Here is a 17,025-nt window from a genome sequence, read left to right as displayed (position 1 = left end):
CAGTATTCAAATCTAAATTTTCTGATCCCAGTATAACCTAAGAAATCTGTGACCTAAGTGATCACTCCTATTTTGAGACCTCCAACAGGATGCAGGCTACAGGGACTATTTTGTTTTCTCTTAGAAATTAGAGACGGAGGAGATGGAGAAGAGGTGGAACTTTGCAGATAGGCTGAAGTTAGCAAAAGTCAGAAAAAAACAATATGTTGCTCTATCAAGCCAGGACCAATAACGATACATGGGCTGATCTGAAATAGGATAATTCGAGGAAAGTTTTTACAAAGTTTCCATTTGCAGAGTCAAGTGAATAAGAATCAAAATCCAGCATTAAGGACAAAAAAAGGTTGATTTGAACCTGGAAAGGAGGCGTCAGATAGAGGAGACTGTCTTGAAAGGTCCCTGGTGATTGGTGAAGGGACACTAACAGCTCTAGGAGAACTTGCAAGGAGGGAGCCAAGGAGAAAGACACCCTGACTTCCCTTACAACCCTCAGTGTTCCTGGTCTCCCCATTGGCCAAAAACAAGTGAAGGCTGGAGAGCAAGGAAGCATGTTGACATTTTCCAAATGGATCATCCTTCTAGGCAGGGAGAAAGGTAGAACTTATGACTCAGTAAGAAATCTTCATGACTTCTAAAATTCCTTTATACAGGCATTCTAACTAAACACAAGGAGTGAAATCTCTCTTGACAAAAGCCACATTGTCTTTCCATTTATCCCTCATCTCCTCATGCTATTTGGTCTTTCTGAGTCAGCTAGTGCTATCAGTTCTATCTCTATGTTCCATGCTCAGTGGCTGGATCTGCAGATGGGTCACAACAGCAGATCCATATCCGCACTGTACCTAAGAGATTTCTGATGGAGCCAGGCTGGGCAGCTGTGAGTTCTTTACCATTGCCCCAACCCTGTTCACAGTTGGCTGGTCACAGGGTACTATTTTGCCTTTCTGATCCATATAAACTGAGTCTCTACCTTCCATATGTGATTCCTGGAAGGCATGTAGGTCTTGAGCATTAGTACTCTCTCCTAATTGTTGTCATTGCCATTCATTCATTAATCATTTTATTATTTCCAAATAGATTGAGATCCTATAATATTTACACGCTGGGGATATAGTGAGAGGCGTGCCAGTCATAATCTTTAACTTAATGCAACTTATTTTATCTTATTCATCTCAAAATATTAAAATGTCATAGATACTGTCAAAATTCCTTTAAGCCTTTTCTTTATAAACTTTATAAACTGAAATGTTCATTTCAGACCAGGTATTCTAATTATTTCAAGTTTATTTATTTATTATTTGAGAGAGAGAGAGAGAGAGCATGAGAGGAGGGGAGGCAGAGAGAGAGAGAGGGAGAGAGAGAATCCGAAGCAGGTTTCATGTTGTCAGCACAGAAACCGATGCAATGTGGGGCTCAAACCCACAAATGTGAGGTCATGACCTGAGCTGAAACCAAGAGTTGGACACTTAATGACTGAGCCACTAATTTTTAACATGGAAAATGTGTTCCTATAGCCATTTGGAAGACAAAGGCAGAATCAGAGTTGAATATTTCTGCATCGGTCATCAAACAACAGCTTGGAATACATATTCCCTAATTAACGAAGAGCCATTGATAGCTAATAGTTTTATTTAGTTTGATGACAATGATAAATGTATAATATATATTTAATCAAAGTGCCATAAAAATTGGAATCTTAGAAAATTTTATAAATAAGAGCCAGCTTACAGGTATTAGAAGATACTATATTAAAAGTATTAGCAAGGATATTCACTATCTACAAAACATATGGGAGTATTAAAAATAATCTTATTAAAATGCATTGGATTGTAGACCCATTTACATTGTGTAAGTATGAAAGTGGTGTAAAATAAATTGTCTTCCACGATATAAGAATTTACGTTTGTTAGTGATGATTATTTTAAAAATCTATTTAGCATTTGAAGAAACTAATTAAAACTGTGCTTATACGGAACTTGAAAAGCTTAAAAGAAATATACTGTATACTCAAATAAAATGAATACTAATAAATAGTTTTGAGATTCTAATGCATAATTTTGAGACTTTGTCCATCCAATATGAAATGGGTAGCAAAATAACTTATGACAAGTGAGAATTCTCATTAATTTTGCCTATAAATAGACTTAGCATTTTGTATAAACTCCATAGAGTTAGAATGGGCTTTGCTGGTTTATCAAATCCAACCACCTTTCACAGGTCAAGAAATTTAATTTCCACAGATGTGAAAAGAAGAAAAAGATATTCTCCAGAAGCCGCCTACCTTTAATCCTTATATCTAAAAATCTTCCTTTAGGATTTTGACTCCCAGCAGCAGGTTTGCAAGACTGAGTTGACCTTGACCTACTCTGTGCAGCTCTGAACTCTGGGGTTGTCACCATTGGCCCTTGTCTCTACCTGAGTTGTACCATCCATAATTTCTCAAATTAATTTGACCTCACGAGCCCTTTCCACAGTTCTAATGCAACTGCTTCTGAATATGGAATCTATACATTTTCTGGAGGAAAAAAATTTCTGACAGAGTTCAAATGGCGATATGCATATACATTGTATACTAGTGTTTCCTAAACAGATAGAATGACCTTCAGAAAATTCTTAAGCACATTATCTTTGAGAATTTTTTTCATTTATTTGTTTTTTTAGCTTTCATTGCAATGTTCATCTCTAATAAAACCTTAATATATGTTCATTCTCAGTCATGTAAATAATCACTTCTATAATGAAGCAATGCTAGACAATTTCAGTTTTTCTATTTATATCTATCTAAGATTGAATTTGTCAGGTTAGATTTGCTCTAGGTGCTGAAGTAGTTGGTGCTAAACTTAAATTTTGAAAAATAATGCATTATATGAACTATGTTTATATACATACCACTACTTAATGCATTATCTCTGTGTTAGCAAGCAAGCAATGAAGCCATTTCTGCACATAATTTCAGCAGTAATTAAATTGCATATTTATTCATTCATTTACATATTCATTTGGCCAAGGATAGGGTTAGGTGGGAAGATAGAGCAATAAACCATGGAGTTTACATTTTATTGTGGGAGTGAGAAAAAGGATCAGAGAACAAACAAGCTAATAAATAAGAAGATAAAGGCACATAACCAAAAAAGCACCAGTTAGTAAACCTTCATGCAGACGTCAGTGGAGCTGTATGACCACCTTATCTTCACATGAGAGTTAAAGAATTAAATGATACTACAATAAAACTTGCCTTTGCAGATGGTTTACTAGCAGAATTTTAGTTAAGTGTGGAGTCTGGTTATCATAAACCAGCAACAAAACCTTCAAGTTATGAATGTCATTTTGTAAAGCATGCTAATGTGAACAGGCGTTCATTCTTTACATTAGTATAATTGAAGTGAAAACATGGAAACAGATTAAATGTAGGAACAGACCTGAGGCTACATTTCTCTAATATCAACTCCAACTTCTGCTATCTGTTTTAGCACATCAATGTCATCTGCCACATTGAATTAATATTTTAATTGTGTTGGGGCTTTAGTTTATATTTAATTTGTAATCTTGACTTTTATTTCATAGTTGTGTAAGTGCTCTAAGCATGAGATATTTACATATTGTCCTATAAAAACGTATTAACATCACTGTCAAAACTAGAGGTTCTTGATTTCATTTTCTTTAACAAAAATTTATAAAACTATTGATAACCTTTAATGTTGTTGACATTGTGGAAAACACTTTCATCAACCAAGGAAAGAATGAATTGCTATAAACTTTTGGGATTGCAATCTGACAGAATGCATTGATAATCGAAAGGCTCACACCATTCAGCCCACTTTTGGGAAATCATTCATCAGAAATAAAAAGATTATTACAGCATTTCTGGTAATGCCAAAATAAAAAAAATATTAGCGAATCAAACCCAACAATCTATAAAATAAAAAATACTTTTTGACCAACAGGGATTTATCCTCAAATTATAAAGTTTATTGGTTTCTTTTTTCACTTTATTCTTTTGTGTGTGTGTTTTTTTTAAATATTTTTATTTATTTCTAGGAGAGAGAGAGAGACAGTGTGAGCAGGGGAGGGTCAGAGAGAGAGGGAGTCACAGACCGAAACAGGCTCCAGGCTCTGAGCCGGCAGTCAGCACAGAGCCCGACGCGGGGCTTGAACCCATGAACCGCGAGATCATGACCTAAGCGAAAGTTGGACGCTTAACCGACTAAGCCACCCAGACGCCCCTCTTTTGTGAGTGTTTAGTGGTGTTTTCCAGAGACTAAATGGTGTGTGATAACAATGTACTTTTGATAGCTGATGGAATTTGTGGTTCTCATGTGTCCTGTGGTTTAAAACTTTCTTGGTTTTAATTTACAATAAGGTAATTACTGGTAGATATAACACACATACAGAAAAGCTCTTTGGGGTCCTCAATATTTTTTCTTATCATAAAATTTTATTTTTTAATTATAAATAGCATCCAGAAATTTCTAATAATTCTTATTGCTGGTATTCTGAATAGAAGAGTTCCATTTTCTTTTGATTCACTGCTTTTAGTAAATTAGCTTCATTTTGGGAATTTGTGATAAAAACATAATCTAAAAGTATATTTACTAGAAAAATTTTCAAACACACTTAAAAGTACAGAAATAATATAATGAAGAGACTTATGCCAACAACTCAGTTCTAATAAATATCTTTCATATTTGCTTCAGGCCTTTTTTAGTCGATGATCTTTTAGAACAGTTTATGATTTACAGGCAAATTGAGAATCTAATAGAAGAAGTTCCCATGTATTTTGTACCAGTCTCCCTTATTATTAACATTTTATATTAGTATGGTCCATTTGTCACAATTAATGAACCAATATTGATATATTATTGTTTTGTGCAGTCCATACTTTATTCACATTTTCTTAGTTTTTTACCTAATGTACTGCTATTGTTTGGTTCTAGGATCCCATTAAAGATACTACATTACATTTAGTTTTCATGTCTCATTAGGCATCTCTTGGTTGTGACAGTTTCACAGACTTTCCTGGGTTTTAGTGACCATGACAGTTTTGAAGAGTACTGGTGATATGTTTTGTAGGATTCGCTTCTCCTGGAATTTGCCTTGTGCTTTTCTCCTGGTTAGACTGCAGTTAACATATTTTGAGGATGAGGAACACAGAGGTGAAGTGTCATGTTCATCGTATCAAGGTACTTAGTACCAATATGATTTATCACCTTTAATGTTGACCTTGGTCGCCTGGCTGGGGTGATATTTGTCAGGTTTCTTCTATGTCAAGTTATCCTCTCCTCACTTGCCTTTCCACACTTTCTTTGGAGGAAAGTCTGCATGCAGCTCACACTTGAGAGCTCCCCCTTCTTGAAGGCAGAGTATCTACATAAATTATTTGGAATTTACTACGTGACGGATTTGTCTCTTCTCCATTTGTTTGTTTATATCAGTACTACTCATGAATACTTATTTTACAGGCTGAGTTATAATTCCTTCCTGTTTTATTTATTTTTATTGCTAAAATTGTTCCAATTTTGGTCCTTGACCAATCTTTCAGCTAGCTCCTGTAGGGGATACTTTTCCAAATATGGGGTTTGTTTATGTGTATGTTATCCCTCCCTTACTTTCTGGCATTACAAGATACTCTAGGCTCGGGGTGCCTGGGTGGCTCAGTTGGTTAAGCGTCCAACTTTGGCTCAGGTCGTGATCACACGGTTTGTGTGTTCAAGGCCTGCATCGGGTTCTGTGCTGGCAGCTCAGAGCCTGAAGCCTGTTTCAGATTCTGTGTCTCCCTCTCTCTCTGCCCCTCCCACACTCATGCTCTGTCTCTCTCTGTCTCAAAAATAAATTTTAAAAAATTTAAAAAAAGATACTCTAGGCTCATCTTACATATTTCTTGCCCCATCCTGGAATCAGCCACTTTTCTAAGGATACTTGTTTCCTTTTACTGGAAAATAGTATTAGAAACTAAGATCTAAGCACTATAGGCTCAATAATTTTTAAGAGTTTTAAAGAGTCCTGGGACTAAAAGTTTTTAACTGCTGGTTGTCACTGATTAATACAACAAATAATTAAAAATTAGGGATAATTATCTTAGATGAATCTATAGGAGGAAGCAGTGTATTTAAAAAGACACAGGGAGGGGCGCCTGGGTGGCTTAGTCTGTTAAGCGTTCGACTTTCGCTTAGGTCATGATCTCGCGGTTCGTGGGTTCGAGCCCCGCGTCGGGCTCTGTGCTGACTGCCAGCTCAGAGCCTGGAGCCTGTTTCAGTCTGTGACTCCCTCTCTCTCTGACCCTCCCCTGCTCTCGCTTTTTCTCTCTCTCTCTCTCTCTCTCCTAGAAATAAATAAAAAAACATTAAAAAAAAAAAAAAGACACAGGGAGACTTAGATTTGAGTCAAAGTTCTATGTCTTAGAGGCAATATGACCTTATGTACATTACTGACTTTTCTAATTAGCCCCTCAGGCTCACTCAAACTTGACAAATAATCTTTAACTTATTTGTAATTTTCTTAAGGCAATATATATATAAGGCTTTAATATATATATTAATTTAATTTATATATTACAAATATATAAATTTATAATTTATATATTATATATTATATTTATATATTTATATTTATAATATTTATAATATATTTATATTTATATATTATTTATATATTATTTAATTTATATATTTAATATTTATATATTTAATTTATATATTATATTATATATATTATATATAATTTATATTTATATATTTATTATATTATATTATCATATTTATATATTATGTATTATTTATATATTGAAATATATTTATATTTTATATTATATATTTATATATCATATTATTTTAATTTATATATTTAATTTATATATTATATTAATTAATATAGAAATTAAATTAATATATTAAATATATATATTCAGGCCTTGAAATATTATAATAATATAATATAATATAATTATATCATATTATTACATATAATTATAATTATATAATTAATATATTAAGGCCTTAATATATTATAATATTATATATATATTTCTCCCTTAATGATATCTCATTATCTATAGTAATTGTTTACTCGGGTATTATATTTTAAATCCATTATATCATTTAATTATTACAGACAACACAATGAGATTTGTGGCTTTTTAAAAAAATTTTTAATGTTTATTTACTTTTGAGAGAAAGAAAGAGAGACAGTGACAGAAGGCGAGAAGAGGAGGGGCAGAGAGAGAGGGAGACACAGAATCTGAAGCAGGCTCCAGGCTCTATGATGTCAGCACAGATCCTGACGAGGGGCTCGAACCAAGAAACCACAAGATCATGACCTGAGCCGAAGCTAGATGGTTAACCTAGTGAACCACCCAGATGCCCCAAGGTTTGTACTCTTCACATCCTCATTTCAGAGGTAAGGAAACTGAGGCTCGGATGGGTTAAGTTAAAGTGTGAAGTTCTTATGAGTGTGGCAGGCACACACCTGGTTCTGATTCATGTTATTTCTCTTATTTTCTTCCTTACACGTAAAATAGCGGTCAAAGAGTAAACTTCCATCCAGTCTTATAAGGCCAGGGAATTGCTTACCATATTATACTCACAGTGTCTCACAGAGTCAAGCATGCTGTGGGCTTTAGTGAGTCTCTTGACTAGAAGCCATTCTCATCTCGCCAAAGTTAAAATGGCCTAAAAACACACTCTTCCAGAGCTGGTGTGAGAAAGACGTAACAACAATAATCATCAAAAATAACAGTAATATCTGACAGTACTTGAGATTCTACTCTGTCAACCACTGTGCTCTCATTATTTAACATTATTCATGATCTTATTTCATTGTCACCATAAATTCATAAGGCCTTAACTATGCCATGTTTTAGGTGAGGAAACTGAAGATCAGAGTGATTAATTTTATTTCCCAAAGGGATGCAAATTGTTTGTGGCAAAGCCGGTGTTTGAGGCCAGGACTGTGCAATTGCAAACCCATTTACTTACCTATTATATACAGAACAGCAGTTGCTGGCCAAATGGAGGCTGCTCTGGGCATTTTTCAGGACTCGCTAACAGCAGCAAGCTGCCCTTAAGTTCTAGGGTTGCAAAGATTTCTGCAGTGCAAATAAAGAGTAGGGCTTATGAGGGTTGTAGAAGGATAGATGATGAAGACTTCCTGCTCAACATCTGAACCCTGTATATGGGGAATTTTCAGCAGGAGGCATACAAATTCTGATACAAGAAAGCAGAGATCAACTAGCACAGGAAAGGCAATCACATACACCACAGAAGTAGGATAAATGACAATAATTTAGGGAGGATTAAGGCAAAGATATATTTCTCAGACATTTCTAGAGAAGTATATCATCATTTTCATACTGAGGAGAGATTGGATACTGACATTTGACCTATACTCTTCTATTTGTAGTGGATACACAAATCATGGCAGGTTGCCATATAAAAAGATTCAATGATGGTTAATTCTATGTATCAACTTGACGAAACCTCTGAATGCACAGACATTTGGGCCAATATTTTGGGTGTGTCTGTAAGGATGTTGAGATGAGATGAACATTTGACTCAGTAGACTGAATAAAGCAGATTTCCCTCCCTAATGTGGGTGGGTCTCATCCAATCAACTGAAGATTAAAGACTAAAAAGAGAATAAAAGAAAGGCTAAGAATGAACTCCTTTGGCTTAACTGCTCAGAGCTAAGATCTGCCCTGAATCTTCCTCACTGGGCCAGCACATGAGGTGAGAGAGTGAGTGTGGAGAAAGCACAGCTGTGCTTTCCTATGTTGGCCCAGAAGAGACCCACATCACTCTCAATCATAGCTGTTGGCTAGAATGAATCACCTGGCTATGACTACATGTGAGAGGCTTTAGCCCATGGAGAAGAAAACATGGATTTAGGTAAACATGATGGTTCTTGGGCCCATAGAAATCTTGGATTAAGTAGAAGCAAATGGATAATTAAAGTTAACTATTGAGACACTGGGTTGGGCTGGCTAAATTGGCGAATTGCTTTAAGCAATAGTGTCTGATGGATCTGTTCGTGATTATGTGTGCAACGTTCTATGTGTAATTATGCAAGTGCTAGAATGGAAGACAAAACATTAACAACAGTTTGATTTGTTGAAGTAGTATAATTATGAGTAACTTTTTTAAAATTTGTACTCTGTTTTTTAAGTTATTTCTTTTTTAAGCTCTCCACATCATTTTATCTTATTATTTTATTTTAAAATAATTTATTGTCAAATTGGCTAACATACAGTGTATAATGTGTTCTCATGGTTTTGGGGGGTAGGTTCCCATGGTTCATCGCTTACATACAGCATGGTGCTTATCCTAATGATTTCCCTCCTCAGTACCCATCACCTATTTCCCCCTCTCCCCCCACCCCCATCAGCCCTCAGTTTGTTCTTTGTATTTAAGAGTCTCTTATGGTTTGCCTCCATCCCTCTCTGTAATTATTTTTTCCCCTTCCCTTCCCCCATGGTTTTCTGTTAAGTTTCTTAATATCCTCATATGAGTGAAAACATAAGATATCTGTTTTTCTCTGACTGACTTATTTCACTTAACATAATACCTTCCAGTTCCATCCGCGTTTCTGAAAATGGCATGATTTCATTCTTTCCCATTGCCGAATAGCATTCCATTGTATATATAAACCACATTTTCTTTATCCATTCATCAGTTGACAGATATTTAGGCTTTTCCCATGATTTGGTTGTTGTTGAAAGCGCTGCTATAAACATTAGAGTACATGAGCCCTATGAATCAGCACTCCTGTATGCTTTGAGTAAATTCCTAGTAGTGCTATTGCTGGGTTGTAGGGTAGTTATATTTTTAATTTTTTGAGGAACCTCTACACTGTTTTCCAGAGTGGCTGCACCAGTTTGCATTTCCACAACAGACCAAGAGGGTTCCCATTTTTCCACATTCTCACCAACATCTGTTGTTTCCCGAGTTGTTAATTTTAGCCACTCTGACTGGTGTGAGGTGGTATCCCAGTGTGGTTTTGATTTGTAGTTCCCTGATGACGAGTGATGTTGAGTATCTTGTCATGTGTCTGTTGGCCGTCTGGATGTGTTCATTGGAAAAGTTTCTATTCATGTCTTCTTACCATTTCTTCACTGGATTATTTTTTGGGGTTGTGGAGTTTGGTAGTTTTTTGTGGATTTTGGATACTTACGCTTTATCTGATATGTCATTTGCAAACATCTTTTCCCATTCCATTGGCTGCCTTTTAGTTTTGTTGATTGTTTCCTTTGCAGTGCAGAAGCTTTTTATCTTGACAAGGCCCCCAATAGTTCATTTTTGCTTTTACTTCCCTTGCCTTTAGAGATGTGTCCAGCAAGAAATTACTGCGGCTGAAGTCAAAAAGGTTGTTGTCTGCTTTTTTCTTTAGGGTTTTGGTGGTTTCTTGTCTCACATTTAGGTCTTTTGTCCATTTTAAGTTTGTTTTTGTGGATGGTGTAAAAAAGTGGTCTAGTTTCATTCTTCTGCATTTTGCTGCCCAGTTCTCCCAGCACCATTTGCTAAAGAGACTCTCTTTTTTTCCATTGGATACTCTTTCCTGCTTTGTCAAAGATGAGTTAGCCATACATTTATGGGTCCAGTTCTGGGTTCTCTATTGTTTCATTGGTCTATGTGTCTGTTTTTGTGCCAATACCATACTGTCTTAATGATGATAACTTTGTAGTAGAGACTAAAGTCTGGGATTGTGATGCCTTCCACCTTGTTTTTTTCTTTCTTTTTCAATTACTTTGGCTATTCAGAGTATTTTCTGGTTCCATACAAATTTTAAGATTGTTCTACCTTTGAGAAGAATGCTGGTGCATTTTTGATTAGGATTGCATTGAATGTGTAGATTGCTTTGGGCAGATTGACATTTTAACAATATTTGTTCTTCCAAGCCATGAACATGGAATATTTTTCCATTTTCTTGTGCCTTCTTCAGTTTCCTTCATAGGATTTCTGTAATTATCAGCATATATATCTTTTACATCTTTGATTAGGTTTATTCCTAAGTATTTTATGGTTCTTGGTGCAATTGTAAATGGGATCAGTTTCTTGATTTCTCTTTCTGTTGCTTCATTATTGGTGTATAGAAAAGTAACCCATTTCTGTAGATTGATTTTGTACCCTGTGACTTTGCTGAATTCATGTATCAGTATTAGCAGCCTTTTGGCAGAGTCTTTCAGGTTTTCCATGTAGAGTATCATGTCATCTGCAAAAAATGAAAGTTTGACTTCTTCTTTGTCAATTTTGATACCTTTTATTTCATTTTTGTTTCTGATTGCTGATGCTAGGACTTCCAACACTATGTTAAACAACAGTGGAGAGAGTGGACATCCCTGTCATCTGCCTGATCTCAGGGGGAAAGCTCTCAATTTTTCCCCATGGAAAGGATATTAGCTGTGGGCTTTTCATAACTGGCTTATATGATGTCTAAGTATGTTCCTTCTATCCTGAGTTTCTTAAGGGTTTATATTAAGAAAGGAGGCTGTATTTTGTCAAATACTTTTTCTACATCTATTGACAGAATCATATGGTTCTTATCCTTTCTTTTATTAATGTGATGTATCACATTAATTGATTTGAGAATTAAACCAGTCCTGCAGCCCCAGAATGAATTCCCCTAGATCATGGTGAGTAATTCTTTTTATGCACTGTTGAATTTGACTTACTAGTATCTTGTTGAGAATTTTTGCATCCATCTTCATCAGGGATATAAGCCTTTAATTCTCCTTTTATTGTGGGGTCTTTGGTTGGGAATCAAGGTAATGGTGGTTTCAGTGAATGAGTCCAGAAGCTTTCCTTCCATTTTTATTTTTTGGAACAACTTGAGAAGGATAGGTATTAAATCTGCTAAAAATGTCTGGTAGAATTCCCCTGGGAAGTCATCTGTCCCAGGACTCTTATTTGTTGGAATATTTTTGATAACTGATTCAATTTCTTCACAGTTATGGATCTGTTCAAATTTTCTATTTCTTCCCATTTGAGTTTTGGTAGTGTGTGGGTGTTTAGGAATTTGTCTATTTCTTCCAGGTAGTCCAGTTTGTTGGCATATAATTTTTCATAGTATTGTCTAATAATTGTTTGTACTTCTGAGGGGTTTGTTGTGATAAGTTCATTTTCATTCGTGATTTTATCTATTTGGATCCTCTCTTTTCCCTTTTTGAGAAGTCTGACTAGGAGTTTATCAATTTTGTGTATTTTTTTAAAAAACCAGCTCTTAGTTTCATTGCTTTGTTCTACTGTTTCTTTGGAATCTATTTATTTTTGTTCTGATATTTATTATTTCTCTTCTTCTGATAGTCTTGTGGTTTCTTTGCTGTTCTTCTTCTAGTTCTTTTAGGTGTACTGTTAGATTTTATATTTGGGATTTTTCTTGCTTCTTGAGATAGGCCTGGATTGCAATGTATTTTCCTCATAGGACTGCCTTTGCTGCATCCCAGAGTTTGGACTGTCATGTTTTCATTTCATTTGCTTCCATATATTTTTAAATTTCTTCTTTAATTACCTGGTTACCCATCATTCTTTAATAAGATGTTCTTTAACTTCCATGAATTTCGAGGTTCCCCCCCTTTTATTCTGTGGTTGATTTCAAGTTTCATAGCATTGTGATCTGAAAATGCCCATGGTATGATCTCAATTCTTTTTTATTTATTGAGGGCTGTTTTGTGGCCCAGTATGGGATCTATCTTGGAGAATGTTCCATGTGCACTCAAGAAAAATGTGTAGTATGCTACTTTACAATGAGAAGTTCTGATTATATCTGCCAAGTCCATCTGGACTAGGATGTCATTCAGGGACAATTTTTTCTTTTCTTTTCTTTTTAATGTTTTTTTATTTATTTCTGAGAGAGAGAGAGAGAGCAAGAGAGAGCATGAGTATGGGAGGGTCAGAGAGAGAGGGAGACACAGAATCCAAAGCAGGCTCTAGGCTTTGAGCTAGCTGTCAGCACAGAGCCTGATGCAGGGCTCAAATCCACGAACTGTGAGATCATGACCTGAGTCAAAGTCAGACCCTGAACCGACTGAGCCACCCAGGCACCCTAGGGAAATTTTTTTTCTTTATTGATTTTTTTGCCTAGATGATCTGTCCATTATTGTAAGTGGAGTATTAAAGTCCCCTGCAATGTTCACATTCTTACCAATAAGATTGTTTATGTTTATGATTAATTGTTTATATATTTGGGTGCTTTCAAATTGGGTGCATAAACATTTATAATTGTTAGCTCTTCTTGATGGATAGACCCCATAATTATGATATAATGCCCTTCTTCATCTCTTGTTACAGCCTTTAGTTTAACGTCTAGTTTGTCTGATATAAGTATGTCTTCCAACTTTCTTTTGGCTTCCAGTAGCATGATAGATGATTCTCTATCCCCTCACTTTCAATCTGATGATGTCCTCAGGTCTAAAATGAGTCTCTTGTAGGCAGCAAATAAATGGGTCTTGTTTTTTAATCCATTCTGATATCCTATATCTTTTGATTGGAGTATTTAGTCCATTTACAGTCAGTGTTATTATTGAAAGATATGGATTTAGGGTCATTGTGTTATCTGTAGGTTTCATGCTTGTAGTGATATCTCTGGTCCTTTGTTGTCTTTGCAACATTCTACTCACAGAGTCCCCCTTAGATCTCTTGTAGGGCTGGTTTAGTGGTCATGAATCCTTCAGTTGTTTGTCTGGGAAAACCTTTGTCTCTCCTTCTATTCTGAATTAAACGTTTGCTGGATAAAGGATAATTGGCTGCATGTATTTCCTATTCAGCACATTGAATATTTCCTGCCGCTCTGTTGTGGCCTGCCAAGTTTTAGTAAATAGGTCTGCTACTATGCTTATGTGTCTACCCTTATAGGTTAAGGCCCATTTGTCCTCAGCTGCTTTCAGAATTCTCTCCTTATCTTTGTATTTTGCCAGTTTCACTATGGTATGTCATACAGAAGATCTATTTCTATTACATCTGAAGGAAGTGCAGTGTCTCCAATTTCAATGTCTGTTTCTTTCCCCAGATTGGGGAAGTTCTCAGCTATGATTTGTTCAAGTCACCTTACATTCTTTCTCTTTCTCTTCTTCTTCTGGAATTCTTATGATATGGATACTATTATGTTTCATCGAATCACGTAATTCTTTAATTCTCCCCTTGTCTAGAATTTTATCTCTCTTTTTCTCAGCTTTGTCTTTTTCCATAATTTTAAACTTCTATTTTATTTATTCTCCCCTCTGCCTCTTCAAACCTTGCTGTCACTACCTCTATTTTACACCCCATTTATAGCATTTTAAAATTCATCATGACTATTTTTTAGTTCCTTGATCTCTGTAGCAATATATTCTTTGCTGTCTTCTATGCTTTTTTCAAGTCCAGAGATTAATCTTATGACTATTACTCTAACTTCTTGTTCAGTTATATTGTTTACGTCTGTTTTGAGCAGTCATTTCTTTAGCTGTCATTTCTTCCTGGAATTTCTTTTGAGGAGAGTTCTTCAGTTTCATCACATTGGCTAGATTTCTGTCCCTTACGTGTTTTAAAAGCTTGTTATGTGTCTTGCACCTGCTAGCACTACTATATTAAAGAGGGATCAAACTCTGTCCAGGGCTTGGCCCTTCAAGAGGTGTTTTTTGGAGTGTGTTACTTGCTCTCTGTTGTTGTGACTCTGGTTGTTTTATCGCCCTAGTCATAGTGATGTTTTGGACACTCCACCAGATGTACTTTGATTTGTTCATTGAAGTAACTTTGGAAAAGAAAACAAACAAACAAACAAACACACCAAAAACCAAATACCAAAAATAGAAACCCAAAACACCAGAAACAGCAAAACAACAGGGTGGGGGTGATATTGTTGGAAGATGTGTTATCTCATACAAAGAGAGAAATGTTAGGGGCAGGGGGGAAAAAAGAAAATACAATTGATCAGACAGAGAAAGTACAAGCCTCATCCAGAGAGAGAGAGAAAGAGGAAAATAAAGCAGGAGATATAGAACAGGTGTAAAGAGAATAGATTAAATATGTCTGCTTAAACAAACTAACAACCAGAATAACCATACTAGAGGAGAGAAGAAATAAGAAGGAGAAAAGGAAGAAAAAATATATATACATAAAAAGTTGTCCAAAAATTAAATCAGGGAATGCAAAAACCACTGAGTGCCTTGGAATCGGTAGCAGCACTGGTCTGGAGGAAGGACTGTCTGGTTGATCAGCATGAATCTCCAGTGGATACCCAAGTACCAGGTGCGTAGGGCATGGTTTGGTGTAGGCAGGTCCCACCTCCACTGTGAGCCTGCTGTTCATTCCCCGAAGCACCACCTTGTTGGTGATGAGGAGAAAAATCGCAACCCCTCCGCAGTCTCTCCTCTATGGACCATGTGTCCCAAACCTCACAGTGCCTTGGGCGCTAACAAGGTGGTTTGTCCCACTCTGCCAATTCCTGAGCCTCCCTGGCGCTGGGCTGGGATTTAAACTCCGGTATCTTAAAGGGTCCTGCTCCTTGTGCCCCAGTTCCAGGGAAGTGCCACTCTGTACCACCCATATATATCCTTTGGCTGGCAGGCACAAGCAGTCTTTGTCTTTTGAACAGTTATATATATACCTTCTTTCCACAGCAATCTAGGGAGGGTGTCGTGTTCTCCCACTGCGAACTATGCCTCTGAACTAGTTACTGAGCCCAGGGCCTGCTCCACTCCTCCCCAGGTGCACAAACAAGGCAGCCAGCCCCAGTCTGGAGAAAGTCCTGCAGTTAGAGATTGGATCTTTGTCCATCCAACTCAGTGGTTTTTCTCTTGTCCAGATACAGTCATATGCTTCCCCAGCCTCTCTTTCTTTTCCCTTTGTCTCTCTGCAGAAGGGGATCCTTCCCTCCATTTATTTTATCTCTCCCAGTTTACAATCACGCACCTCTGAACTGCCAGTTTGTCCCTGTGTGCCCCTGGAAACATCTCTGTCACTCTCTACTCCGGACTCTTGGAATTCAAAGTCCTTTGGCCTTAACACTGCTGTGTTTGAGGGATGAGGGAACTTCGATCTCCCTACTTCTCTGCCGTGTTGGATCTCCACCCCCTCTTTTTTTTGTAAAGAGAAAAAAGAAAATATAGTTTAGAATAAATAAAGTACAAGAATCGCTTGAATTAAAGTTTGCTATATATTTATAGGATGTCACCAGATTGGCAGAAATATTTCATTTTAAACCCAGTATCTCCAAGAATAAGTCCTAAGGGTTTTTTTTTTCATTGAACAATTTATCAAGAAGTGAAAAAGCCGATGTAATATTGAATGTACTTAAGGAATTAATTAGAGAATACCCAAGCATACCCAAAATCATATCTTGCTCTGTTTCAGTACCAAATAATTGATAGATACCATTTACAGCAAGAAAGTTAAGAAAAGTGTTTGAAATTAAAATGAAGATTGCATCCATATCAAGACTATGCAAATAAAGTAAAAAATTTTATTTTGAGCCCTATGCATGTAGCCAGTATGCTGTTTCCCAACATTTGAGGATCCATTTTTTAGTATATTCTTATTAGTTGACCTAATAACTTGCACTAATCAAGTTCATTACAACCAAAAGTCCCAGGTTTGAAAACACAGAATATTGTTTTGGATATAAATAAGATTCAACCCCAATATAGAACAGTTTTAGTAGGTAAAGGCAATTAAACTTATTGTAGGAGTGAACAATTGGTACATGGGATTATAATGATGGATTGTTGAAAATTAATACATGACCTAGCACAGACTCAGGACTGTTACGAGTGCTCTAATCGACTTGAAACTGGGTTGTAACTATTATTTTCTTTACGTTTTTTAGAGATTATGTTTTTGTTAAACAGAAAACTCTAGAGAATAATTTACACTCTTAGCTCTTAATTTTGTTTTTTGCCATAGAAGCTTCAGATTAAAGCACTATAGTGAGCATTAAAAAAATGGCATCAGCTGTAGGTTTTGAAAGAATTATAATAAGTCATTTTGATAGAGTTGAAGCCACCCTATACCTTTCTCTCATCCCACTCATTCCCCTTCCTATTCAGAAGTAACCTGCACTCTGAAC

This window comes from Hyaena hyaena, unplaced genomic scaffold, assembly GCF_003009895.1.
Source record: "Hyaena hyaena isolate Hyena2069 unplaced genomic scaffold, ASM300989v1 scaffold_1082, whole genome shotgun sequence".
Lineage (NCBI taxonomy): Eukaryota > Metazoa > Chordata > Mammalia > Carnivora > Hyaenidae > Hyaena > Hyaena hyaena.
Note: the sequence above shows the minus strand (reverse complement) of the source record.